We start from the raw sequence: 27,753 nt of genomic DNA, 5'->3' as shown, positions 1-27,753 counted from the left end.
GATTGCTAGCACACAATTGGGGGTTACCAGATTCAAAAAACAAAAACAAACAAACAAAAAACTTTCCTTCCCAGGGAAGGAAGGAAAGTAGCTGTTTCCTTCCAGGATCACTCCTTGTGAGATGCTGCATGGCCCAAGTATTTCCGTCTGAATTTATTACGGACAAAAATCCTATTCAGTGCTCTCTCAGGAGAACCATTTCACAAACAGCAGGGACTCAAGAGAAATGATCATAAACCAAAGCCCTGTAGAGAGCTATATTTTCCTGAGTAGAGCTTAAAAAAAAAAAAAAAAAAAAGGTGGGACATTATATATGTTTGAAGGATGATATAGATCTCTCACACCCGTTTATATCACCATCGCCTTGCTAAGATGACCTAGTATCAATCCAAGTCAACAATTACATTCTGATTTTTAGAATGGTTTTGAGTGGTATCACGAATATCAGTTCTGGAGAATTGGGTGTAATTAATGCAGGGTACGTATCTTGAAATGTAACATTTTTCTTGGTATTTTCCTGAAAATGATTGCTTTGCCCTCTGGCTCAGCCTCCCTTAGATCGTGCTACTGTAGATGGTAAGAATTTGAACACCAGCTGCCCATCTCAGCCCTTCCCTGCCAAGGGAAATAAGGCAAGGAGGGGAATGGGAGTGGGAGCCCAATTCTGAGTTTTTTGGAAGTGAATAATGCAGTAAATCCCTCACGTCACAGACCAGTTGTGTGAAATCAGCTAGGTCTTGTGATACGTAGCAAATTCTTGGGCCACGCTCCCTTTTCTGCAACTCCTTTCTAAGATCCACTGTGATTTTTTTCTTGGAACTACACAGTACTACAGTATTTAGAAATACACTAAATCACAGAATTTTCTAGGTTGGAAGAGACCTCAAGGTCATTGAGTCCAACCTCTGACCTAATGCTAACAGTCCCCACTAAACCATTTCCCTAAGCTCTACATCTAAACGTCTTTTAAAGACCTCCAGGGATGAATAATATTTTCAATCCAAGACCATTAAAGATAATGGGTAGATATGATGGGGAAAGATGGTGCCCAACCTAAGCCTTTCAGATTTTGCCACGTCAGCCTGCAAAATTTATTATAGAATTTTTTATTCTGTAGGTTTCTTGTGTCCCGTAAAATTCAGGTATGCTGAAAAGTAATGAACGGCACAAGTTGTTTTACTGCTGTTGTTCTCATTTCACAGATCTCTGACTTTCATTGTGGTGGGCTTTTATTTTCTCAAAGTTGTTTTGAAGTCACAAAAAAACAAAATCACAGAAAACGGTTTGGAAGGGACATCTGGAGGCCACCTTGCCCAACCTCCTACTTTAAAGCTGAAGCAGGTGTTTCAGGACTTGTTTCATATATTCAGCACCTCCACAGTGGAGACTCCACAATCTCTCTGGGGCCGAGTTGGAAACGAGTTATTCCCACCCAGAATTTCTCACAATAGGAAGAAAAGTTCCTTTCTTGACATTTCAAAGAGGAAGAAATGTGGAAAGTTGACTCACACTGCTTCCCCAATCTTCACTCATTCTTGGAATATGAGTGATAGCACAGATAAGAACCTTCAATCACACTTTTTTATTTTCAAACCCAGCAAGAAGGTTACAGGCTTGGTTCATTACACAAGGTAATAAGTAACTGGGTATGCACCTTCAGAGGCCAGATTCCACTTCTAAATGATTGCTGGAATGAGTCTGAATTCATGTCCTAATACTACACAGTGTAATCACAGGGCAGAACTGTATATTCAAGCACAAAAGCAGGTACATACTTTTAATTATTACTAACATGATTCCAATCTCATGGTTGAATGATCTGTATGTGCAATGCAAGATAATCATCATCCACAGTGCATAATTTAGACTGTCACAGAAGATGCTTACCTAAAGAAGTTTGCACTCTATCAAGTCCTCCTGTTGTCACAAAACAGAATTTTATTTTTTCCACTTTAAGTATTAACCCCAGAGGTTAATTTTAATTTTGCTCTTCAAACCAAGCATTTTAAGTGTTAGCTCCCAGAGATCTGTCTGCTTAAAAAACAGGGTAAACTTCTGCTGTTTTAGGCCTGTTTGGCAGACAAGGAGAAGAAGCCTTTGTTTTTGGCCGGTGGGATTTTGTCAGTCTGGATTACAACTTAACTGAGAGATGAAAGTAGCAGGCCCTAGCAAACACAGAGAGGCCTTTTGAGTGGTGTAATTTATGTCATGTGAATCAGAGGTCTGGGGGGTCCTACAGCAGCAATGTAATGGCAGTAAAGCTCTGTGGACAGTGCTCATATCACACCAGACCTCCTACAGCAGCAAAGCCCCGCTGGCCTCGTGACGACCTCGTTGCTTTCCCCCACATCAGAGACCCTGTGGCTGAGAGCTTGGCTGTCTTGGCTTCTCCTCTTGCCTACTGCTTGCTGACTTTGATAGGAAACCCTTGGAGGCAGTGACAGTATTTGCATCCTTCAGTAGACTCTTATTAGGGTCTCAAGCCTAATAACGGCTATTATCCTTAATATCGACACCGTAATGGTATGAGTAATATGCCACAACATTACCAACTGCCACCTTCAGGGGTCCCAATAGCAATGAAACATTTCCCTGGTAGGAAATCTGTTGTTTGGTGTGCCTACACTACATTTGCAGGCAGACTTGAGCTCCCATACCTATATTCTAAAGTAACTGGTGGTTGCATCACATTACTGCTGAGCAATCACATCTAAAACACATCAGAGCTTCCTGTTTGCTAAACGGGTTTCCCGCAGCATTTTCTCTAACTTCCTCAAAGTTGGCAGCTTCTCTGGTTGCCAATCCTGACAGCGTAAGAGACAAACAAGTAAACCTCCCAGCCAGGGCCCCTACTCCCAGTGGCAGCAGGTGCCCTGAGAAGGCAGCCAGGGCATCCATCCGCTTTGCTCCCAACAAATGCTGTGCCAAAGCTCACAGCCCACCAGACACAGACCAGATCCCTAGGGCACCCTGTTGCTCTAGGTGAATAGATACTGTGGCAATAAGTAGTTTTCATAAGCCATCAAATTACTTCAGTTGGGCTAAACATCCGCTGATGTATATTTGTCTCTATCATGGCTAGTATCAGAGGAAACAAAAAGAACACAGCTCAGTTCTCAGCACACAAGTTGTGCTGAAACATATCTGAAAAAAAAGCTCTCTTTATTTGTAACCTCAGCAGAGTTGCTCTGAATGGTCCCTGAATTACTTCAGCACTAACCATGCTTCTAGCACAATCTAAAACACCCTAAAGGCATTTAATATCTGACAGCGCAACTAGAGTAAGACAGAAAAGCCTTTTGTAGGCAGCTAATGCGTGCCTAAAAGTACATGCATATTTCAGTTACGGTTCAAGATGTTATTTCTGTTGTCAGAATTATTCATAAAAGTGAAAATCTGATGCTATCCTAGCACGTGAACTCGGACTCAATTTGCCATTCACTGCCGTTGTAAAGCCTTCCATCTCAAAAACCACAGGTAAGCCTGAAAATGCTTTCAGTACATAAGATATCATTGTGAAAGCAACTTGTCACCAACTTAATAATAATGTTTTAAATGTCTATAACCTCTGATAGGTCCCAAACCACTTCAGGTTTGGAAGCCTTTGGAAATAGTGCAGCCAAGGCCAGCACACAGACATGTCATGGACCACTGAAGTGGCATCCCCCTACAGCTCCCAAAAGGAATAGGAGAACTGTATTTTTTTTGCCTCGTTATTTTTCATTTCTGTGTAATTCTTCACTTTGTTATTCTCTGCAGAACCAGAAGAGCCAGAGTGCTACCAAAAATGCAAAGTAAAAGGCTTAAAGATGCATTTTCTAAGCTGGAAATGAAAAGACTTCAGTACTGCTATTTTTTTTTCATTACTTTTGTCTCAGTTTTGCAAAACCTATGAGACTAAATCTGATTTGATACTAGGGTAAGTCACAAGAAAACCCACTGAAGTTAAAAGAAATGACAGCTGTGTGAAACTGGTAGAGAAAGTGAGATGAAAACTGTTTCCCTTGAGCACAGAGCACTCGGAGGAAGACTCAAACCACAGCTTGCTTACCTGCAGGCGCGCAAAAAGCTTCCCACAGCATTGCACCACAACGACCACATCACACAAACAAAAATCTTTGCAGATAGCTCCATCTCTTCTGATACAGATCTTGTAAAGGTAAATATAAAATTTTGTAATGTTTCAAAGGGAAAAAAAAATACTTCTACCTCCACAATACCTTTCTTCAAAATTACTCTCAGCCAAGCTCCTGCTGCAGCAAAAAAGGGCATACAGGAGAAAACAGGCAGTACCTGGCCAAAATGAGACCAGGTGAAAGCCACTCCCAGAAGTGACTCTGCCTGCCCACCTGGCTGTCCCCCTGAGCACAGCTCCCTGGGCTACTTGTTCCCTGAGACTGACAACAACATTTCAGCAGGAATGGGAACACCACATCATAACTTTGCACTTGCAATGCAAGCAAAAAGTCAGTTGTTTCCTTGAATCTAGTACCCTTGCCTTCTGCTTGTTGCTGACCCCTACCCAACCCTAGGCATAGTTTAAAAAAGAGACTAACGACCCGTAACTTCTTAACCAGGCCTGACTCCAGACCAGAAGTGTTTTCCTCTGGCTTCATTTAAAGGGCTGGATGGCCCATCACAGGTCACCTTTCCGCTCCAGTTCAGGAGGACCACACCAAAATCCATTTAATTCTGTTGTTTCCTTCTCTCAGTGGGAGGGACATGGACAAGGAATCATGAACACAAGGCAGCTAACCCGTATGAACTGCTGAGGGGGAAAAACACACCTGGATAAGCTCATAGAAAATAAATTTTCCAAAATAAATATATATATATATATTACTTTACATTCATGATTTTAAGGTCAGGATTTACTGATGGGTAGCGCTGGCAATACTTGAAGGGCAATAAGAAGCTTATTCTGAGGTTTCTTTTAAAATGTAAAATATCCTAGTAAATTATGTATCTAGGAGAATAACCCAGAATGGAAGTGGTGAGCTTTATTCAGAGACCTGAAATATACCCAGTTTTGAGTTGGAGCAGAGCTTTTAAAGATGATTTTAAGGAAATCTCTGAATACAGCAGCAATGTATTCTCTTCAAGTACAATCATTCAGAAAAGTTATTTGATTCACTGGGATTCTCCTTTTATGCTTTACAATTTTCTTTTCTTAAACGCTGCCATATATTCCCATGTTTAACAGATCATACTTTAACATTTGCCATTATTTCTCCAAACGGTGCGTATGGAGCCTGACTGCAGTTATAGTATTCCTACCAGCTTTACTTATTTACCGATTTGTAGCTGTGCTTACATGTTATGTACATTAAACCACAAAGAGTAAGAAAAAATGAGAAGCATCCTATTCTTTATCAGAGCATTCAGATTTTCAGAGAAAAAAAAAAATGTACAGCAGGTTTTCTTTATTGTAAGCATTACTGACAGAAGATTAAATGAAGCTCAAAATTAGAGGTTTATAGCCAGTTCCCCCAAACCCTAAGATACTGTTTCCAGAAAAGACATGTTGGTAGACATTTTCACACTGCCTTCCACCAACACTGTGTTATCTCTGATATTTCCTTTTGCTACTATGAATATACAGAACAAAAGTCTTGCCAGTAGCGTTTGTGAGCAGGGTTAGGCACACTGTGTGGGCTACCTAAGAAGTGACTGCAAGTGTCTGCCTCCTCTTTTGACATTTGCCTCCTACCAAATTAGCAGGAACTCAGTGGTTTATAAGGATCGGGGGGTAGCAGTGTCACCTTTTTCCTAGACACAAAGTAAGGCTGCCATCCCTTTAGACTTCTCACAGCTGCACAAAATGATCCCGTTTCTCTCACCAAGCAAGCTCAGCTCTCCCTCCTTTCCAGAAAGAGCAAAAAGAGTGAATTCACTTAACTCTGCCAGGCTGCTCCACACCCCAACTGGGAATGGAGTGAGGTGTAGACAAGGCCATCACTGCCCACCGCCTCACAGGACTCCTTCCAGCAGGGTTTGGGAGGGAAAGGAGGAACGTACTGGGGCTGGGTGTAGTGGAAGGAGGAGGTGGGGACAGGTTCCCCATCTGCATTTCACGTTCTGCATCCTCATGACTCAAGGAGAGGAAGGTAAAAGTATCCTCAGACAAGATATGTATCCTCTAGAATAGATTAAAATATAGTAATGCATCACCTGCAATCTATCATGTTTTACCTATTAAATATCCCTCTTAAACATTATAGGGGGCGGGGGGAGAGAACAAAAAAAAAAAAAAAAAAAAAAAAAGAGATGTGCATACAGTCTGCTCTGTCCTTGGGAAATAATTTACTAAATTGCTGATGTAGAGCTGCTATATGTCAAGGAAGAAAGGTGAGCAAATAATCATCCAAATATATTTGAAAGTCCAATTTCAAGAATTGTTTTCTTTACTCGATTTGTTGCTCCCTTCTGTCTGAATGTCACTGCACATCACTGACGGCCTCCTCGTAACCCTGGCAACCTTCACATCCCAGCTTGGGCTGGCAGCCATGGCAATCCCAAAATAAGTTCCTTTAAAGTCGAGTGTAATGACTGCTAGGATGTTTCCCAATGCTGGCATACTTAAGGTCATTGTGCTAAAGGAGTCCGGCTTCTATCAGGTATTTACAAGCTCACAAAGCCCAAAAAGGCAATTTTCCCCTTGTTCCTCAAGCCGGAGGATGCTCAGCTTTTGGGGCCAGCCTGGTCTCTGCAGCAGCAAAGCACAGGCGGTGTGTTCATGGGGGCATAAACCATGCACTAATCCCACAGCTAAAGCTAATTTGAGCAACAGCGTGCTTGAAGATTTTTATTCTTTTGTCTAATTAATTAGCAGAATGGCAAATCAATTCAGTTACAAGAACTAAAGAACCAAAGATCTCAGATAATTAAACGTTAACTCAATGAAAATCTGTTAATCCTTCCACAATGCGTATTGCTTTATAAATTTCAGTGCCCGGCATATCACTTTTCATCAGCCCTTGAGTGCAAGAACTTTCAGAGCAAACCCATTAAAAGACATCAAGAGAAAGCCTCACGTGATAAATTCATTAGCCAGGCTTTTTTCCATGGGGGCACTGTTATGCTAGAGCCATGTGGATAATTGGTAAGAGAATTTTGCCTTGAGTTCTGTTGTTGTTGTTGTTACCAAATTGTTTGTAAAAAAGATTGGGAAATTCTCCAATATCTACATTATCTGAAAATCATTAATTTCTTCAGCCTGTAATAAGTCCAGCACAGATAATTTGCGAACACTTGGTTTCAAACACCCAATTCATACTGCACTGGTCAGTAACTTCAGTATTTCCCTGTTCCCAGGTGAAGTGATTCACCCCAGCTGTGTGGGACAACCAAAGGGCCTACCTCCATCTGACACTTTGGAAGTCCCTTGGCTCTCCATGTGATTCTCATGAAACAGTGGGCTGGAAGGCCTGGGCTGAAGGAGAACACAGGGAATTAGACAATCAAGATGCCAAAGTACGGCAGAAACGACAGAAACACTCTTATTTTGCTGACGCTCAGGAGATGTTTGCCCTTGCTGCCAGTTCTCGCTAGCTTCTGCTTAGTCGTTCCCTGACAGCTTACTCGGTTCAAGCAAATCTGTTCCCTGCATAATTTTGCCCCTTTCAGAAAGAGGAATCTATTTCAGAAGCAGAGTATTTGTGACAGCCAGTCGTTGTCATGGTGTCACAAAAAGACGACACAGAGCTGGCACAAACTCGCAATGAGGAAGGGGGCAGAAGAGGGACAGAACAGCAGGAAGCAGTGCTATCAAAGCCAAATGTGTTTCCCTCTCGGCAGGAAAAAAAAAAAAATCCTTAGCCAAACATAGCCTTGCGACATCCCCTTCATTTCCCCTCCATGTCTGCCCCCAGCCTCCTATCATCCCACGGCACAACCTGCCTGCTGGGGCTGCCCGGGGCTGCTTCATTTTCCCTCTCGTGGCCATGAGATACGTGCTTCTGCTCCACAGCGGAGGCAAATTCTCCAAATTTTTGGTTAGCTCACCTCTTCCATGCTCCCAAACATAAATTGGTTTTCTGGGGTGTGGAAGTAAAAACTGGCAGACACAACAAGAAGGATTTTGTCTCCTGGGAATCACGCTGGGATGTTGCCTCCCATGTTCCCTGCTCGTGCAGCACCCCAGGACAGCAGTGATTCCCTTCATCTTTATTGCAGGGCACAAACATCCAAACATGGCTTTTGCTGTAGCACAGCAGATGGTTGCAGGACTTTGAAGAGTGTTTTGCAACAGAAGGACTTCAAGACAAAACTTCTGTCTATTCTGCTGGGCTTGTATTCTCCCACATGGTTCCTCCAAATTATGCAGGGGAAGAAAGGACCCAAGGAGCTGCCTTCATTTCTGTCTAGAGCTTCATCATCACCTTGGTTTACCGAGATCTATGCTGTCTTTTTAGTCAAGCTTCCTTTAAGGTTGTATGCTCTTTACTTCCACACACTAATGCTCAATTTATACCCGGCATTGCCTGAAGGCACCAACTCTGCTGGAGGTGAAGAAGCTATCCAACAGCACTCGCAGACACATGGTTTGATTTTTGGGAGGTCCTGTGTGGAGCCAGGAGTCGGACTTGATGATCCCTGTGGGTCCCTCCCAATTCAGGATACTCCACGGTTCTAAGGTTCTACAAAATTCTCCCCCAGATGCTGTAGATCTGGTAACACTCATAGCAAGGGATGCACCAGGGTGAATTAGCTGACAGTTCTTTGCCTCTGTGGTTTCCAGACTTTCCCTGGCCCGCAACTCTCCTAGAATATGGGAGCATTTCACAAAACGTAACAGCATGGACATGCAACCCGCCTTCTTTCTTGGATCCCATGGCTCTAGAAAAGCCAGACACACTGCCATGAAGATTTAATCAAAGGCACGGCATTTGTGTATTTCTTCCATCGCAGAAATATGGACAGTAAGTATGAGGGGAAAACCAGCCATCTGTAGTTTGGGAGAAGTCTGAAGAGCCCTTAATGGAAAAGGCTCTTCTGAATGATTCCCATGCTTTATTTTATGCTACCTAGTTCTTTAGGTAAGCAAAATTCAATGCATTTTTATTTAAAGGCTCATTTATTTTGTTGTGTCAACAAACCGTTTCATCTATCAGCAGAGCTGATCTTGCAGCCAAACCACCATTCCTCAGGGCTTAGAATTACCAAGAGCACCAAGTTACTATTAAAAAAAGACAATTTATAAATACAACTCAACGCTCCGAAATCTTCCCTAAAAGGAACAGGAGCCCCACTTGCCGAACACAAGTGTTATTGAAATTTCAATGATTAAACCAATCCTGAGCTGACAATGTCACATGAGAGGTTATTGATGAGAAATTAAGCCTTGGATCTAATTTGCTCTATTTAAACACTAATTCAACATTGCTGGGAGCATGGTAAATGATTTTCTAACTCATTTATTTAAAAGGTCTTGGCCAGGATTGCTAGCTACTTGTAACAAGCTTTGGAAGGCCTGAGTTAAAGAGATGAGAATTCAAAAGGATCAAACAACCACTGGAAGCATCAAGGGGCAGCAAGGCAGCAGTTCGCTAGGTCAATCCACCTTGGAAAGAGAAGGCTTGGATCAAGTCTGAGGTTAATGCAACTGGAATTATGCTTGCAGCTAGCCTTCGATGACAGAGCTGAAGTGAGAGAGTTTGTGCCTTGTCTTTAACGTGCATAGTGTCCAAGCTCTGCCAGGGTGGCCTGAAGCAGCTGCTCTGCAGCTGGAGACCCCCCAGCCAGGAAAGGGCTGGATCTGTGGGCAACAATTTTGCCCACTGGAGCAAGGTGAAATGATTTTGGAGGGAGCTGAGTGCCCGCACTGCAGGCACCTCTGTGCCAAAAAAGGGTTCTCAAACGCAGAGCCACCCCAGAACAGGCACTCGATGCAGCTACCACAGAATGCACCAAAGAACAAGTTCTGTATTATTGCTAACAATGGCCAAAGCTGTATAGGAAAATGAAAATAAAGGGGGACAATCACTGATGCACTGACCTGCCAAACACATGGTTTGGTTGCCGAGCCGGAGGTTACCCCTGGGACACATCGATGAAGGAGACACTTTGTAGAAGCACATCTGCATTTGTGAGGCCTTTCTTTAGAAACGGGGACACCAAAGGCTTCACGTGAAGCCTAGCTCCTTACACCCACCTTACTCATCTAGATTTCAGTCAGATGGCAGGAAGGATAGCGGCAACGTGTGCGTGCACCAAATCCTTGTAAGACTTTCTGACTCGCACATACTAAACTTAGCAATGTTATTTTGGGATTTTCTGTACCATGTGGAGTATGGCAGATGCACTGTGCGTTTTCTGGTATGCTCAGTCCTATGTCACAGAGAGGCAGACGTTAAACTCAGATATTTTCATAGTGCTCCAAAGTTACAGCCCCAAAAGTCCACAAACAAGAAGGAAGCTAGATTTGAAGTTTGGCTGTGAGATTTCAAGGTGACTTACTTCATCAAGTGAACCATCCTCAAAAAATGATCATTAAAAAGAATATTTGCATAAAGGGAAGGTGGCAGTGAAAATGTCTATGCCAGCTTGCAATGAAAGCTGTGTCCCTGGATTGTGACGAGGAAATAGCCTGTCAAATTAAGATTTTATCAAAAAAAAAAAAAACAAACACCTAAGTAACTGAGATACGACTCTGAAAAACACAACTTACCTATCTAAAAATGCCCCCAACCAAGGATTAACTGCTTTAGTGTTTGCAGTGAACACAGGGTGGATGATCACTGTCGCAGGAACCTGGCTTAATTTAAAAGTAAGGATGAAATAATGGGGGTAATTTACTGATTTTTTAACAGATCAGATTGCTATGCCCATACAAACTTAGTATGAATTCAGTGATTTTTAATCATCCTTCTGTAGAAAAACACTAATCAAATTTTTTAAAATGTACATGTGTTGGAGCTTCTTACATCTGGTTAACAAAGCAGAACACCTCCATGGGGCAGGAAATGCAGGACCTGGTGCCACTGAAAGCACTGAGAACCTCAGGAGATGAGGAGGAGATAACAAATGTCATCTGCTTGGCATTGCCACATCCCAGGACCAGGACACGCTGCATCATCTGAACAATCAATAAGAAAATACAAGTACAAACTGCTGCCGTCTGACACACCTGGCAACTCCTTAATCAGCCCAAGATGAAAAGGAATGGCTTTTAACAAAAGAGAGAAGCAGTGAGCCAGTTCCCTTTAAAAATACTGATAAATTAAGACATGAGCCATAATGGAGATTTTTCACCAGTAGTCAGGTATCAAAAACAGTTTTCAGAGGCGCTTAAGTCTGAAAAGCCTTATTTAATTAGACAGAACTTTCTTGTTAGCTGATCCAACACCACCATGCAGATTACCACCAGAAGTTACAGTTCAAATTTCGGCATAATACCTGTTTCCCCAGTCTCATTGAATTTCACAGAATAAGAAAAAAGATCCATTTTGGCTGTCAGCTGAGAGGCTGAGAACAAACACGTGGAATGGTGCTACATCCATAGCTTGATGGTTTTAATCATCATTATGGATTTGACAGTAGAGTCTAATTCTGTAATGGGCTGATGCATTAACATCACCCTCTGGCATACATGAAAATTCAAGGGAGAGCTGTTGCTGAACATTTTTCTTTACATGCCAAAAGGACTGTCCCTGGGGTTTCAACATCACTAGACCCTCATTTTGGTACATATCATGAACACTTCTCAAATACTAATCTTATTTTTTAGTTCTTGTCTTAGACTTTTTTATTGATAGCTCGTTATTCGCATTTCTAGTTCATTTTTTAAGAGCTGCCCAAAACTCATAAGGACAGTGTTTAAAGGATGAAGGTTTGTAAGGAGAAAAGAGGATAAGAGCAGACCAATCTAAACAGGCTAAAATACCCCTTTTTCAGATGTTGTGTATCAGCAGTCAGTGATCTCATTTCAAAAAAAAGAGATTTGGTCACACCAAAGGTGGAGCAAGGCAGAAAATCCTCTGACAAACACAGATTCTTCAGAAAAAGCACTCACCTGAAACAAAAAAACATTTTGAGGCAACTTACTGGCCCTGATGATTTTTCCCCTCCCCAAAGCAGAGTGGTGAGGATAGATGCTGACTTAGTAAATTCCCATTACTTGCCAGGGTTTCTGTCAGGTTGCTTGCTAGCACAGGATGAAAATGGCAAGAATCAGAAAGCTGCAAAAGCCCCGGAATTTGGTTTTATTCCTAGTTTTCTGCTCACTGTTTCACAGCAAGCCGTAACCTTGACCCAGGGATGAAGCCCAAGCTTGATCCATGGATTCTGGATTTCCAGATACAGGAAAAGGAACCTAGAAGCTGTGGAGAGCCCATCTAAATAATACAGAGGTCCAAGCTCCCTGCTCTGCACCAGCCACCACAGAAGCCCTGGGCTCTTCCAGTCTTGCAGATTACATGTCAAGGAAGATGACCAGCATTTCCCAGTTTCAGCCAGGTTGAAGAAGCCCAGGGTGCCCCATGGGTGCTGGGACTCTTCCAGCATCTTGGCTGTAAGCCTGAGCTGAGTCGGGATCTCAGTAACCTCCAGCTCTACGCAGGAGGCAGAAGACTCAGGTTGAAGACTGGTGCACACGTCCTCAGGAGCATTTCTCTAGGTGCCAGGGCAACTGCATTTTTCCCCAAGAAAAAAAAAAAATACATGAAAGAATGTATTTTATTATTGCTTAGCATTTCCTTCAGAAGGATATGCATGAAATTTCTATATAGCACTCCAAGCTGGAACACCAGTGGAAGCTGGAATTGGTATTCCTGGCTCATGAAACACCTCTCAGCTAGGTTTCCAAATATTATTATTTCCAAATATTATATTATTTATAATATATTATATATTATTTATTTATTTATATATTATTTATTAGCTTTTGGAAATATTAAGGTTGTTGGCATACAAAAGAACCATACTGGAGGTAAAGTATGACACATTTTATAAAATGTAAACTAAGGGGATATATAAGAAACCCAGCAACAAACAAAAAAAGGGGGGTCAAGAAAAAAGGTACTCACTAGGTATTTAGCTTTCCACAATTCTGGCACATGAGTGTTTTGCTTTAAAGTTTTTGACATTTTTAATATCATTTTGTTGGTTATCATAGCAGCAGAGAAATATCCTTGCAAAGCTAGGTTCACAATCCAGTTTCAGCGTAACAATTCTGCATTAAAATAATAAAATATGAATTATAAATGTTTTCATCCTGGAATGACTTATTTGCATGAGAAGACAGTATTGTCTTCCTGATTTTGCTGCCATTAGAAGTCATGATTATTATGCCTGTGTCATTAAGTACTTTTCAGCAAAGTCTCTGGCTAATTGTTCGCACCACAACAATCTTTTTCCCATTCATGCATTGTTTATGAGGCTTTTAACTGGCTTCTTGTTTATTGAGATCTGATTTACACGATGATACTCTCATCCATTGTTTAAATGAAATCGTGTTCCTCATAGTGCTCCCAGGCTTTGGCCATTAATTATCGCTGAGCTATTACCTCTTTTAGATATATATCTACTTTTGAGTTTTTAGTTTACAAGCTTGTTTTCTGCAAATGGTCCGTGACAGATTTATAATACTTTCTCTGTAATATATAGAAAGCAGAATACCCGCAAAGGGCTGTACATGCACAAAAATAAAGAAAAATAAGTAACAGAATTGCCCTTAGTTTGGCTTACAGCTTTAAAAAAAAATCATGCAGATGGACAGATACAAAATCAGTGCTGGGCAAAATTGGTATTTTGAGGGCAATCACATCAACAATAAAAATTGGTTTAAGTTCAACCACAGTAGAACATTCAGGTTTTCAGGAGAAGCAGACATTTAAGTCAGCCTATATATTTGATTACCTGAAACAAAGAACTTAATTCTTATTTTAAAAATACAGATCAATTTTAAAATAAAATGTTGCCTTTTTTTCATTTTTTTTTCTATTCCCACAGTTTTCTCTGTATGTATGGGGCTATTTCCATTACAATAGGGGTCTTTGCTTCTTAACACCTTCTGAAAAGTTGTGGAAAAGATGCTCCAGATGCCACTGTATGCTGTGTACAGAGATAAAGTACATCGAGCTGAGCTCATACGAACATTTGCTTAGTTGCAAGCATCTGACCTCGCCACTGCCATGGTCTCAGAGAAGAGTTTAAAGCAATTTCTGCCTTTGCTGGCAGGGACAAACCCCGAGTGGTGACATGGCACAATGGATTTGTGCTGAATGATGGATCACTAAGTAGCTGCTTCTGGATTTCACCCCAGAGAAGACCAGACAGTGTTGCTGCAGTAAATGAAGCCATCTGTATACACATGCAGATTATAAAGCAGTCCAGATGAATGTTGTTAGAGTAACTACAGTATTCTGAAGAAACAAAATCACTCTCCCTGTCTACACAACAAATAGCTTACCTGTGTCATCAAGCCATACTCCTTTATATATAATCAAGCAGGCAAGACCAGGTCCAGCCCACCGCTTAGCTGCAGATTTTAAGCATATTCCTTAGGGAGCTAACTTCTCATCAGCAGCAAGCAGGATAAGCTCCATTAAATACAAAGTGCCTTCATATCCATACAGGTGCATCTGCACTCAGGATACAGGTGCTTGTCTAGCAGTGCTTTCTGCACAGATTAGGGCTAACTCCTGCCAGGAGGTGCTGGAAAGCCTCGGCTGCCCTTGGGAGAGGCGAGTCCCCATGGCTGAGGGCTGGACTACAAAATGCACCTGAAGGAACCAGGGTGCTCTCCTGCCCTTCCTGGGGGGACCCAAATTGTTCCCCACTCCTCCCTGGGTTCACTTAGCACTTGCGTTGTGTTCTGCAGACGGTGTATTCCTCCCAGCTCCACAGCACCATTTCCCATTCTAACATTTGTCAAGTCTGTCATAAAACCTTACAAATTGCATGCAATTAGCAGCGTTAATTGCCCTTGTGTCCCATTCAATTCATAATTTCCATATTACAACAAACTTTGACTAGCAGCCACTGGTGACACAACAGGACCATCACCACCCAGTTAAACATGTAAGGTACCTGCTCTAGATTTTTTTCCCTACTTTTCCCCAGCTTTCTCTACTTCTCTTTGCTTCTACTTGTCTTAAAGGAATGGAGACTCCTCAATCACTAATCTAGGTGGGCCTGAAAGCACAAACCAAACTCCTTTCCCATATTTCATGCAGCTAACTACACCATATTGCTTTCTCAAGTACAGCCAGGTTATGCTCAAGTACGGTATATCCTGATTTCTGTAATTCCATGATACAGTTAAAAATACAAAACAAACCCAAAAAGAGCTTCCTTGATAACTCAGCTTTCACTATCTTTCTCGCTTACATAAAGACAATGGTCTGAATTCTTAATCCCCGTTTTTGAGCCTGGTGAGTTTTAAGTTAAAGCAAGAGAACCTCTGAGGTGTGATTATGTGTGAGAGTTAATAGTATTATCTAAGAAAAAAGAGCCAGCCAATACCATAATGTAGTCTTTCATTCAGAAAGTAAAAAAACATCTGATTTTGCCCTCTTTATTATATTGGCATCCAAGTTCATTATTTCCTACCTGCTAGCTATTCATAATTAAAGCCATCTCCAGCCACCTTGCCTTTTAGGGCAGATCTTGAAAACAAAGCTACAGCTAGACTCATGTAGGGAATCAAATCATCACACTTATGGAGCCACTCTTTTCTGCTGAGATAAAATGAATATATTTTGCAAAACAAAGAATTTGCAAACAAATTGTGACTTGTTCTGGATTGGCAAAATGTTTGCATGTTGGTTCATGTTTCCATCTGCTTTGCATCTTGTTAAAGATCCCCTTTTTCAGCTAAACCAGGCTGGCAAGATGTAATAAATAAACATAATTAATGTTCTGCCTAAGGGTGGAAGCTGATGAAAGACTGACCATGTTTTGAATTTGAGACTCTTTGCTCTGTGCAGGACCGGGAACTTCCTGATAAAGTAACTTTCCACTTACCCTGTGCTGCTCACAATAGCTCTGTCCAAGGAAACCTCTAGAGCTGCACTGTTTACAACCACTACCCTATAAAAGAAACCGTGATTGAAAATTATTCTTCCAATGGGTGTACACTGTGAGCATACACACAGGTAATATTACAAAGTATATCTGCACTGTCCTAATATCTGCAAAACACTTTTGCATGAAGAAAATGCCCATCATAATCCCAGTACTAGGACGAAGGGCTGCAGTGATGGACACAGAAAGATGAAGACATAGAATACTGATGCTTGCCTCTGAAGTTTTTCCTGGCCTGCCTGGAGCATTATCTTCACTTGCTTAGCTGTAACAGCAACTTTTTAATGACTATGTGGCTATTTATTTTTTGCTTAGCTTTGTATAATCATATGGTACAACCATAATTTTGATATGGATAGCAATAGCAAGTAGTTATTCTGTGCAGAATGTACCAGTAATGGTGCCAGCCTAATGATGCAGTGCAGAGGAACGTGGACATGGATACTGCTGAGGCCTTGAAAATAGGGGCCGAGGATGTGGAGTAGGCACAAACGGATGAGGTGAGGCTCTGAAAGTGGAACACAGGGTGATGCAGGAGACCCAGTGCTGGGAACAGATCAGCAATGGCCAGTATACTGAGAACTAAAGGGCTTGAGTGAAGCCGAGCAAACATCACTTTGCCTGGGGCAACAGTACACTCAGAGCTTGCTCTGCCTCTGATGACTAACATGTATCCAAAGAGAGCCCATAAAGGCTTTTCATGACGTGGATGCTGACTGTCTAGGCACGGCAATGACCCTTCTGATTTATTTCAGATTTAGTTCACGTGGGACATGCAATCGTCGCCAAATGGCAACACCTTGCTGCTAACAAGTGGTGCTCCGGAGACCAGATCAAAAGCTTCTTTTCAGACATTCCTTCCCCATTGTCTTTGCTGATAAAATCTAGCAATGTACAGCTACTGGCTTTCTGTAAGGAGTGTGTGTAATAATCTAAACATCCCATTTTCTTCCATTTTCAACATTTTTCAGAAGTGTACTGAAGCTGAGAAATATAATCAAGCTATCTTCTTCGTCTAATAGCTTTTCTGGACCAGCGCGTCCATCCGATCCTGCTGACTTCTCTGTGCAATAATAGGCTGCAGCGCGGGGAAGCTGATGATTCCAAGGACTCTTTTGCTAACAAGCTATTTTAAAATGTAGTGGAAAAGTTAAGTTTCTACAAACCCCTTATATCACTTAATATCTTCGCTCTACGAAGCCCATGATGAGGTGAAACAACTATTTAGTATGCCAAGAAAGTGTTTCAAAGACCATTCTGAACTGAAATTTCTTACCTCACCTTTACTTTCAAATAATGATTTAATGGGGAAGGAAATGCCCTCACTGAAAAATATAAATCTCTTACAAAATACAAACCCACTTTATTGCTTTAACAGGAAAACATAAATATCTTCGTATCTGCCTGCAACCCGTGAGTAAACAGGTCCCATTTCTCCTGGAGAAGGATGTTGCACACGAAATGGCTTAACAACTTTTCCAGTGCTGGCATGAAATTATCCATGCAATCTGAGAACCTTGCAGATTTCCAAGACATAAATCGGGTCTATGAGAAAGATGTGGAGAAGCCCTACCAGGTTGTGTAGGGATAGGACAAGATGGAATGGCTTTAAAATAAAAGAGGGGAGGTTTAGATTAGATACGAGGAAGAAATGCTTCCCTCTGAGGCTGGTGAGGCCCTGTCCCAGGCTGCCCTGAGGAGCTGTGGGTGCCCCATCCCTGGTAGTGCCCAAGGCCAGGCTGGATGGGGCTGGGGGCAGGGAGCTGGGGGCAGGGGCCCTGCCCATGGCAGGGGGCTGGGAGGGCTTTAAGGGCCCTTCCAACCCAAACCGTGCTGTGATTCTATGGGTCATTTTGCACAGCCAAAATCCCCTTCATCCCATCCTGTTAATTTATTTTTCTGATGAGCAGTTCCTGGCATCGTTTCCCTGCCCGTAGGAGAGCCAGTGGTGCTCAGCTCCCCGTACTATCGCATACAGAGCTCAGCAAAACCAGAGGACTTACTTAGATCCTGCTATCTGAGCCCTTCTTCTCTTCATCTGACACAATCCTCCTCGCTACCTGTCTCCTGCACCTCTGTAGCAAGATTCAGCAATTATCTGCCTTCATGTACTGAAAGCTATGGGCTGCTCCAGGAACCAGGGATGGAGAACGCTGCTGCTCCTTGCAGCCTCCAGAAGCCTCAGTGCTCATCTGCCCAGGAGGCTCCTGCACAACGGGATGATCCCCTCCATGCCTCTGCTGGTATTCTGGGTATGAGGGACCAACACTTGCAATGAAGAAATTGCACCCATCCACCACCCATCCACCCATCCACCGCTCCCCTCTAACTGACCTTCCTTTCTGGCCACAGCAACATTTTTTCACAGACTCCATTCTTAGTCCTGCTTGTTCAAAGCAAGCTTTTGGTCTTCTAAGATGTCATAATTTTTCAGCTTAACTGCTTGGGAGGCCCACATCTGAGAACTAGTAACTTTGAACTCCTCTTCAGCAAATTATAGCTAGGATTAGAGCTCTCCCTTCAGAGATATTTGCAGAATATTTTCTGCTTCTATTTTATAAACCCTGATTTGAAATACACCTGCAGAACTCAACACTGAAACCTGTTTCCCTGCTGCAATTTACTCTCTGGGTTCTCTACTGTCCCTGAGAAGATGTAATAACTACTCCTTGGCAGCTCACTATAAGGAAGGGAAAAAAAAAAAAAAGAAAAGAAAAGAAAAATTGGATGGAGCAGCAACAACAACAAAAAGATAAAGGGCTAGAGAGACACAGTAATGGGAAAATACTTTTAAAAGCAGGTATGTACAGCTTAACTACGCAATGACAAAAAAGGCTGCAATAATCGGAAAGAGCAGAGGTGAACGATCCATTGCCCTGAGTTGCTCACGGGGGGCAGAGTGGGAAGGCACGGTGCAAGCTCTTCCCAGTCAGCCAGCAGTCAAAGGAAAGAAGCCCACAGGCAATTCCTGGCTGGAGAAATGAGAGTGCAGCCCTCTGAAATATGGAACTTCCAATCTCTTTTTTTTGTCACTAGACCCAAGCCTGTACCTGGTCCATGAGGCACTCACTCCCTTTTAACCCAAGCACTACGGTCTTCTTTTCCACCAGCACTTCCATTTCATCTTTCAAACCACAATAAAGCACCTTGTGTCATAAAACATTTCCCAGCTCCTGTGCTGCAGACAGTGCTCTCTCTGTCCTCAAGGACAATTCAAAGAGACTTTTTCTTCTATTCTTCTGTCATTTTTTTTTGGTAATTATTCTGGCCACGCTCCCTCGTTGCCTAAATTTTCTAACTGTACTGTATGAGACGCATAAACCCCACCTGACTTGGCAGCAGCTTGTCCCTGTTGGGCTCACGCACACTAAAACACACAGCCACAAATACATATAGATTGTTCTCTCTTGTTCCTAATTTTGTTGTTGTTACTAATCTGACCCATAACTCTCTGGAAAAGCAAGTTGTATAGAGCAGAAAGCAATCATGAAAAAAAACTGAGAGGCCAAATACCATGACTTAAATGAGTATTACAAATTGATTAACTTAATTGGTGCTAATGAAAGAAAGACCATAGACCACACAAGACAATGGTGACAAAACAGAAAACATAACCCAGCAAGTACTAACAAGTCATGCCGGGTGTGGGATTGGTAATTACCTTTCAGAATAATGCTCAAGCTAACATTATTGCAAGCACAACCAGAGGAATGTCAGAGTGCTGTACGAAGGTCTATTACTGCTGCTAAAGGTATTAATGAAGAGACGATTAATGAAGCACTGTGCTTTCACAGGGCACTAGAGAAAGGAAAACTGGAAAGTGTTTTCAAAAAAGATGCGTGGAAACAAGTCTCGTACACATAACAGTAACACTCCTGTGAAGCTCAGTCTATTTCAGGACTGATCAAAGAGATGACTTGATTATGGCTTACAACAGAATACATTGGAAAATTACTTCTGATTTTAGGTAGCTTTCCACTCAAAAACAGCAGAAAAATACCCAGCTGTTGGAGGGTGAAACTAATTGCCACCAGTAGGAACTTTTTTTTTGATGAGCAGAAGTAAATGCTAAAAATACCGTCTCATACAGATGTATTGAATGTTACTTAGAGACTTCAAAACAGAATGAAGCGTCCTGCTAAGAGACGCTGTTTTAACAGAGAAGTTACGTGATTAGATCAGCAATAGCTGAATGTAAGCACGTGAGTGCCATGAAGCATACTCCAAGCACAGCTAAGTCTCACAGGTCCCCTGCCCCTTCCAGAACAAAATTAACATATCGTTAGTATTTCCACTCATAAAGGTGCTTAGTCCTGTCCTTTTTCCTGCAGAGGCCGGGAAAGCCCAAGCCAGATGGACAGTATCTGCACATCACTTTGTCTGATAGGATTACTTCCCTATTCTGACTCAGTGCTATATTTTCTAGAGTTCTGTATAATGTGTTTTTAAATCTCCTGCCGTATTTGATGTATTTCTAGAGCTTATTAACCTATTTCACTTCAGAGTCTAATTTTAATAGCTGAAGTTAGAGTGAATGGTTTGATTTTCTGGTGGTTGCTGCGAGGAGCTGGAACATCTCAAAGTATCTCCCTGTAGGGCTTCAGGAGTTTGAGAAGAGGCTGTGACATGCTGTACGTTTACTAATTCCCAGGCTGATAAAGAAGATATTACATCTAAAATGTTTAATCTGCATGCATTTATATTCTAAATGGAGTGCTGCATTTTCTATGGCCTGTCCTTATCAAGTAGTGTGATACTCCAGCTCAGTGGATGCTCCTTCCCTTTGCCTCCACATTTCACTTCCAGTGGTATGCAGAGCAGCATTTATCAGCAGTACCTCTACGTTTTAAGATCCCCCGAAGAAATGTTCTCCAGACCAACTCCCAGTCGGGATGAGCGATTGATCTGACCATCTTGGAGATGTGCTACGTCCACCAGCTGCTTGCAAGTTTTCTCATTAGGCTTGTTAGTCACAATTTTACACGAACATAACTCAACATATGTTCTGATCGCAGTTTTTTTTGACCAGAACTACTTGCTCTTTGTAACATACCATATGCACAGTCTTCAGGGTCACATAGTATTTTATCTATTCCCTTAGCAGATAGATATAATTTGCATAAGGAATTTATGAAATCTCTATTTAAGCGGACTCAATTTCATATTCATAATCTTTGGAACACTTTTGCCACTAACATTTCATCTAACAGGAATTCAGTTTTTCCCCAAGGAAACAAATCCAAGAGCTTAAACACTGTTTAAGCCAATTATTGGAGCTGAACACTCATACGGGGTAAACCAGACCCATGTCAATAAAAGTGTGCCAATTTACTCCAGCTGAACAGCTGCCCACTGTTGGTTTATTTGAATAAACATTAGAGATACCTTTTCAATGTTTATAAAACCTACTTAGTGAGAAGGGTAAACTGAGAGTTAAATGCAGCTGCTGCAAACAACGGGGCTGCAAAAATCAGCATGTCTCCATTTATGACCCCACACTTGAATTGCCCAAGAGCAAACTTCCCAAGCTTTGTGTTTCAAGAGCCCTCAAAGAAGAAGTGGAAAATCAGCTTACAAAGTCAGACAGATAAGGATAATTTTTGTTCTTAGGATATAATACTTGTAATATCATTATTAGTGTTGTAGGAAGAGAAAGGAAGAAATGTGTATTGAGCATATGCAAGGATTATAGGAGTAATGGAAATGATCAGCTCCAGAAGTTATCTAAAGTAAGGGTTTTGGTTCAAGGTGTTATTTGGATACATATCAGATATAAAATGCTTTTCTCCGGCTACAAGAGCAACGACCAGGATGTTCTTCAGATTTAAAGTGTTTGTACATGTAAAGGTGGGTGGATGTGTGTAATGGCATTAGCGTACCTCATCTCAGCTTCAAACGTAATTCAGCAATTTAAATGTGCTTCCTCCTTCCGTGTATCTACTGATGATACATACCTCTAGAAGACCACGTTAGATATCTGCTGCACGTTCAGTACCACAAAATCCAGAATGTTCTTCAGGGCTTCCTACTACTGTTTTACCACTGAAAACACCATGTTGATGCTGAGCACAATGTTTCCTGTTCTCTTTGGATTTACCAGACTGTGCTGGTTTCAATTAATAAAATAAACTGAATAAGATGGGTGAATATGTACCAATTTTTAATTTTTTTTCAAATCCCTGCAAATCCTTTTGTAAGTGTATTATCTCCTCTCTTATTTCCAGTGTGAAGCAACAGGACATATGCCACTGACTTTACAACTGTGACAGAAGCCTGTCCAAAAATGTGAAAACACCTTGTGAGCAGCAAAAAACCAAACATACATAACTTTTAGCAGTAGGGCTTAACACACTTCCATGGGGTGAATGTTACTTACAAGATCTGTAGAGCTCAAATGTTTAACCAGAAATGCCTGTAGAAGGGAAGAACGTATGTTGGTATCTATGAATTCTAGAGAAAACCATACAGAAATATGAAAAAGCATTGCTCTAAGCTGTAAAAGCCTTGTTAGGGATGCGCTATGGCTTGAGCTTCACTTTGACTGGGGAAAAGAGGTGGAGGGAGGCTGCTCTGCCTTGGTTTTTAATCCAGTTATAACACAGAGGGGGAAAGTGGTCTTCGGGGACTGTATGTTCCTAGAAGCATTTAAATTAGGAGCAGGTAAAGTGCTACGAGCCATAAGAGGAAGACAGAGTTCCTGAAACTGATAGAAATAATGAGAGTCTGATGTTAAGGTAGCAAAAAAGCCCAGACTTGATGCTCTGTGCACATCAGCGGGGCACCCTGACTTGTAACAGCAGAGGATTTGGAGAGCTGTTCTTATCTTGTAATTTTATCACCGGAGGACCTGTAACAGAACACACATGAACCCCTTCTGTCAGACAGCAGGGGCAGGGTTCAGCTCCACAACTGCGGATGGCTTTGCTGTATTCAGCAAAGAAACAAAGGCTCCTGGAAGGGGAAATCCTTTCAAGACGAGGGAGGCACTCAGCTAGTGCAGGTGAAGCATTTCCCCACGCTGAGGCTCGCTCAGCCACCGATGTTGTGTATATTCAAGAGCAGAATTCCACTCCCCCACTACAAACGTGATAGGGGAAAGGGGCCAAGTCAGCCCTCGAGGGGACGTGTCTAATTCCGTTTATTCGTGGCAGGAGGAATCCCCAAAAGGCCAGCAGCTGCAGCGTCCCCAGGCACAGACTCTGCCATAGGGCAGCACAGTGCTGTGTCAAGGGCAATACTCCCCAAGAAGTTCCCATAAAACCTGGCACTGCAGGGATAGCTCTGCTGCAAGGCACCAGTGAAGGTACCAGTAAGGAAAGACTTCTTGTATTGCACAGGATTTCTATGCTCCAGAACTTAAAAGTTTCGAGCAGCATCTGACACTTCCTGATTCTTCTGGCACCAAATTATCAGAAATGTTCAGGTCTTTAAACAGGATAAGCATTCAACATGAAGTATAAAAATGGCTGGGAACTCAGAGAGTTCAGCACAGCACAGTGTGTGTACTAATTGGCTTTATGGAGGTGACAAAGTAGCCTTATTGTTAAGAGATTTTAATGTTGGCACTTACTTAGCATGCAAATACAAAATCGTGCACATTGTTAATTTGTCTATCTCACCAATTGCTCCACATTACCAGACTGCTCCTGCTAAACAGACCCCGGCAAGTTTCTGAAAGCACTTCCTTCCCAGGAAGTTGTTATTAGATGGATACTCGTTAAAAGGTTCCAGCAGTGTCTCGGCTACATTGGTATTTCCAGAGTATTTATGTACGCATAAAAATTCAGTGCTGGACACAGCTCAACAAGTAATTAACATCCTCAGAACAGAAATTAAAATTGTATAAGGTACAACCGTACTCCTCCGGTGAAACAATGACACGTTCCTGCACTTCTGAAAAATCACATTTTCCTTCAGAGACTCCTCTCCGCAGAAGAACTTCAGTGACCAGTCATCAGGGTGACTTTATACAAAACCATCATCATATTTCAGAGTAATGGTCCTACATATCACAGAGGCGATGTCAAACTTAGGTTCTAGAACGCCATCGTATTACCGATGTTATTAGGGACACTGCTCCAATGGCAGTGTGAATTAATGACTTCTCCTTCAGTAGGAAGGCATTAAGAAGTACATCGACGGGTGCGTGCACATGCTGTAAGATGAAAAGAAGGCCTGCGAGTGTGTTTGTATTTGGGGAAACAGTATGATGTCAAACTGTCCTTCATGGCAGCGATTGAAAAACAAATGCATGAGCCATGACTCTGTACTACCTCCTGCTCTATAAATCATTGCATATAACTCTACGGCCTGTGTATATGCCATGTATATAGCTACGGGATTACTTCTGGTTGAATGAGATGTCCATGTGCAATATATGCACAAGAGTGACTGGAAGACCAGAAAGGTGAAAGAAAGGGGTCTGGTTAGCTTGAAGAGCAAGGAGAGGACATTTGCAACCACTTCCCTGTAAGTAACAGGCTGTTGCAATGAGGAAAAGGAGAACCTGTTCCCCGTGCCCATGATGGATGGGACAAACAGGAAAGGGCCAAAATGCAGTTGCAAAAGACTGAAATTAGATGCGAGAAAAATGAAGCACAACAAGCAAACTGCCAACTTACTAATATTATGAATAGCAAAACTCTCTCCTTTGCTCAAAGTCTTGGATTTTTACTCCTGATTTCAGCCATCACAATCTGCATGTTCTTTCTGCTTAGTTTTACGGTGGCTTTTCCTGCTTCTCCTCAGATTTGAAAGACCATGCCCCGCAGTCACCACATCCCAACCCCTCTCGTTTTTATTTTTTACCTCTTTTTAAGCATTAGTTTGGCAACGAGCCCCAGGTTGATTGACTACATGCTCGGTGGTCCTTTCCATGCACATTTTCCCGTAGCTCTACAAATTTATTACACATTTGAAGACTAAGCGATAAACAAGAAATTTAGCAGACAGTTCCCAAAATTTTTCACTAGTTTTTCATAGCCCATTGTTTCACACATATTTTTTTTTCCCAAAAAAAACATTTAAGTTTTCTGTTTGGCTATCAAAAGACTCACAAACTGTTGGCTTTAAAACACATCTTTTATGTAATCGAACAAAGGTGATCGCCTTTTTGCGGCTATAGGTACTACAAGCAATCTTTCGCGTGTGCTTACTAGGCTACTTTATGTCCTTTCGTTGTCCTACACATGTCAAAAGACCTGTGGAAGGAGAAGCAGTTCTGCCTAGCTGCCAATAAGAAAAGTACTTTTCCAAAAATTAGTGTCCTTCTGAAAGGAGAAAAAAAAAAAAAAAAAAAAAAAGAAATATCGAGACTGTATTTGTCATTAGCTCCTGGTATGAATCACAGAAGACTTTTCAAGAACACCCCCATGTTTCTGCCAAAACCTATGGCAGCAGGGTTCAGAGTAGTCCCTGGAAGGACAGGGTAGCAAGTAAATATTATCACCTACAATAAACCAGCAACTGGTACTGTAAGTGAAATTGGTATGCTCTTTTTCAGCACCTCACCGACTTCTGAAGCAATGCTCAGCGCTCGGAGCACATGTGAAACCAGTGCCTCTTGGGAAGCTGTGGATATACTGAGATAAGTAGTACTTTTAGTCCTAAGCTTTGAATAATAATTTAAAAGAATAAGATATACTACCAGATTTTTTAAAAAGGTGAATAATGGCAAGCTGATGAAGACTTCTAGGATATGTTTAATAATGCACAGGTTAACTTCCATTTTCAAGAAAGTATCAGTTTTGTCAGGGTTTGTCGCTTGTATAAAGAGCTGCGCCAAGTGCTGTCAGTACTTGAGCACTGTATTCTTGTTACAGACAGTCTCAGGGGTTCAGCTGTGCGTGCAGTGTATGAAGCATCTCTCATCTTCTCAACTCATTCCCCTCTACACTCAGACATGTTGCCACTGCCAACACATGGAAACGAAACTCCCCCACTGCAAAGATGAAGGGAATTGGTTTTCCAAGGTAAGGCCCACTCTAAAAAAAATAAAATAAATGTGTAAAGTTGGCCTGCTGTTGTTTTGCTTTGTTTTATTTACTTTCCAAGAAGAAAAATCAGAAATAAAGGACAGTTTTCTCTCAAACTGTCTCTTACAGACTCAGGGAGCTTGGGTAAGTAAGGGACCTGGCATAAACCCACTATGGTCTTGCACCTATTCTAACAATTTAAATGCACTGCACTGTAGTGAACACACTACATACATTTACTACAAGCGAAAAGATTAACAATACCCTTCACACTGTGCATAGAAATAGAAAATAATAGGGAAAAATACAGAGAGGGTAAAAAATGGTCATTTCAGAATTATATCAAAGGGAATTTGGAGATCTAATGTCACCCACTCAGCTCCTTAACTCAGCAAATACTTTCAGTGGCATTCCTCTTCCTAACAAAACATTTGTTTTGTTACGGTTTTTGCTACGATTTTTTTGTTCATGGGTCAGAAATTTTGTGGTGAGTTTCTCAAAGTAACAGAAGAAGGTAAAACTGGAAGGAAGACTCTCATTTGGAGATGTGGATTGCTTCTCAGAAAAATAAAATTAAAAAAAATACTGTACTCACACTGGTATTTCACCAAGATAATTAAATGTGACAGCTGATGACTAGTGCTCCATGCATATATTCCCCTTATTATCCAAATTAATATTTGCACATCAACTGTGACACAGATGTAAACGCTTGAGTTGGTTTCTTGCAGCTCAGCTAAGATCCCTTGAAGCTTATTTGCTTAAGCACACTGGCACCTGATCTAATACCACAAGCCAGAGGCACTTATCCACTAACACCAGGAGAAATAGTGCTGGTTACTGGGCAGCTGAAGAATCATCATAGCAAAAAAATGAAGAATGTCTTCTGAAAAGACAACCTGAATTCCTTGGCAAAGCAGCAGCTTCCTTTGGAGAGGTGGTGGGAAAAAAAAAAAAAAAAAAAAAAAAAAAAAAAAGCAGTGCTTAAAATGCCCTTCCCCTGGAAGAAGATCAATGGGCCATGGAACTGCAGGAAAACTGCAGGGCTGCAGCTGCAAGCAGTTTGCCCTGACTCTCAGAAAGGTTCAGTTTCCCAGTTTGTTTGTTTTTTTATCCTACTGCTCATACAAGCAAGTACATGCTCCAATTTGAGAGCTGATTCCAGTATGGCAAATGCATCTTTCTATTCCTATCGCTAAAATCAAGATCAGTTTATTTTTGAACATCGGCGAAGATGATCTAATACCAAAGTTGATGATATTTGCACAACATTTTTCTTGCAAGCAATACACAGAACATATGGAAAACCCCTCCAATCCCACGTGTCACTTGCCTATAAGTATTTGGTTTCCATGTATTAAGAAAAACCCTGAAACACTACAATAAATGCAATGCAACCCCTGCTTTTCTTTCAGTGCTCTTTCCTTTTTTCTTTTCTTTAAAGATTCTGTATCTGAAGACAAGAGCTTGTCACAAAAAAGAATTTCCATTCTGTGAAAAATTATGTCATTTCCAGATTTTTGGCTCACCCTGGAATACAGTCTTGACATTTTTACCGAGCAATAAATTCACAACAGGAGATCGATCATCAAGGAATATTTTGCTTGTTTGCAATAAAGATACTTTATTTCATTACTTTTGAAGTGAGTTGTACTGTTGCTGGGTAAAGATTATAATTAATATTTCATAATTACACATAGAAGCACAAAGAAAACAAGAGCAGTGGGTCAGGATTTGCAATTTAGATGGAGTG

The sequence above is a fragment of the Aythya fuligula genome, chromosome 7 (assembly GCF_009819795.1).
Source record: "Aythya fuligula isolate bAytFul2 chromosome 7, bAytFul2.pri, whole genome shotgun sequence".
Lineage (NCBI taxonomy): Eukaryota > Metazoa > Chordata > Aves > Anseriformes > Anatidae > Aythya > Aythya fuligula.
Note: the sequence above shows the minus strand (reverse complement) of the source record.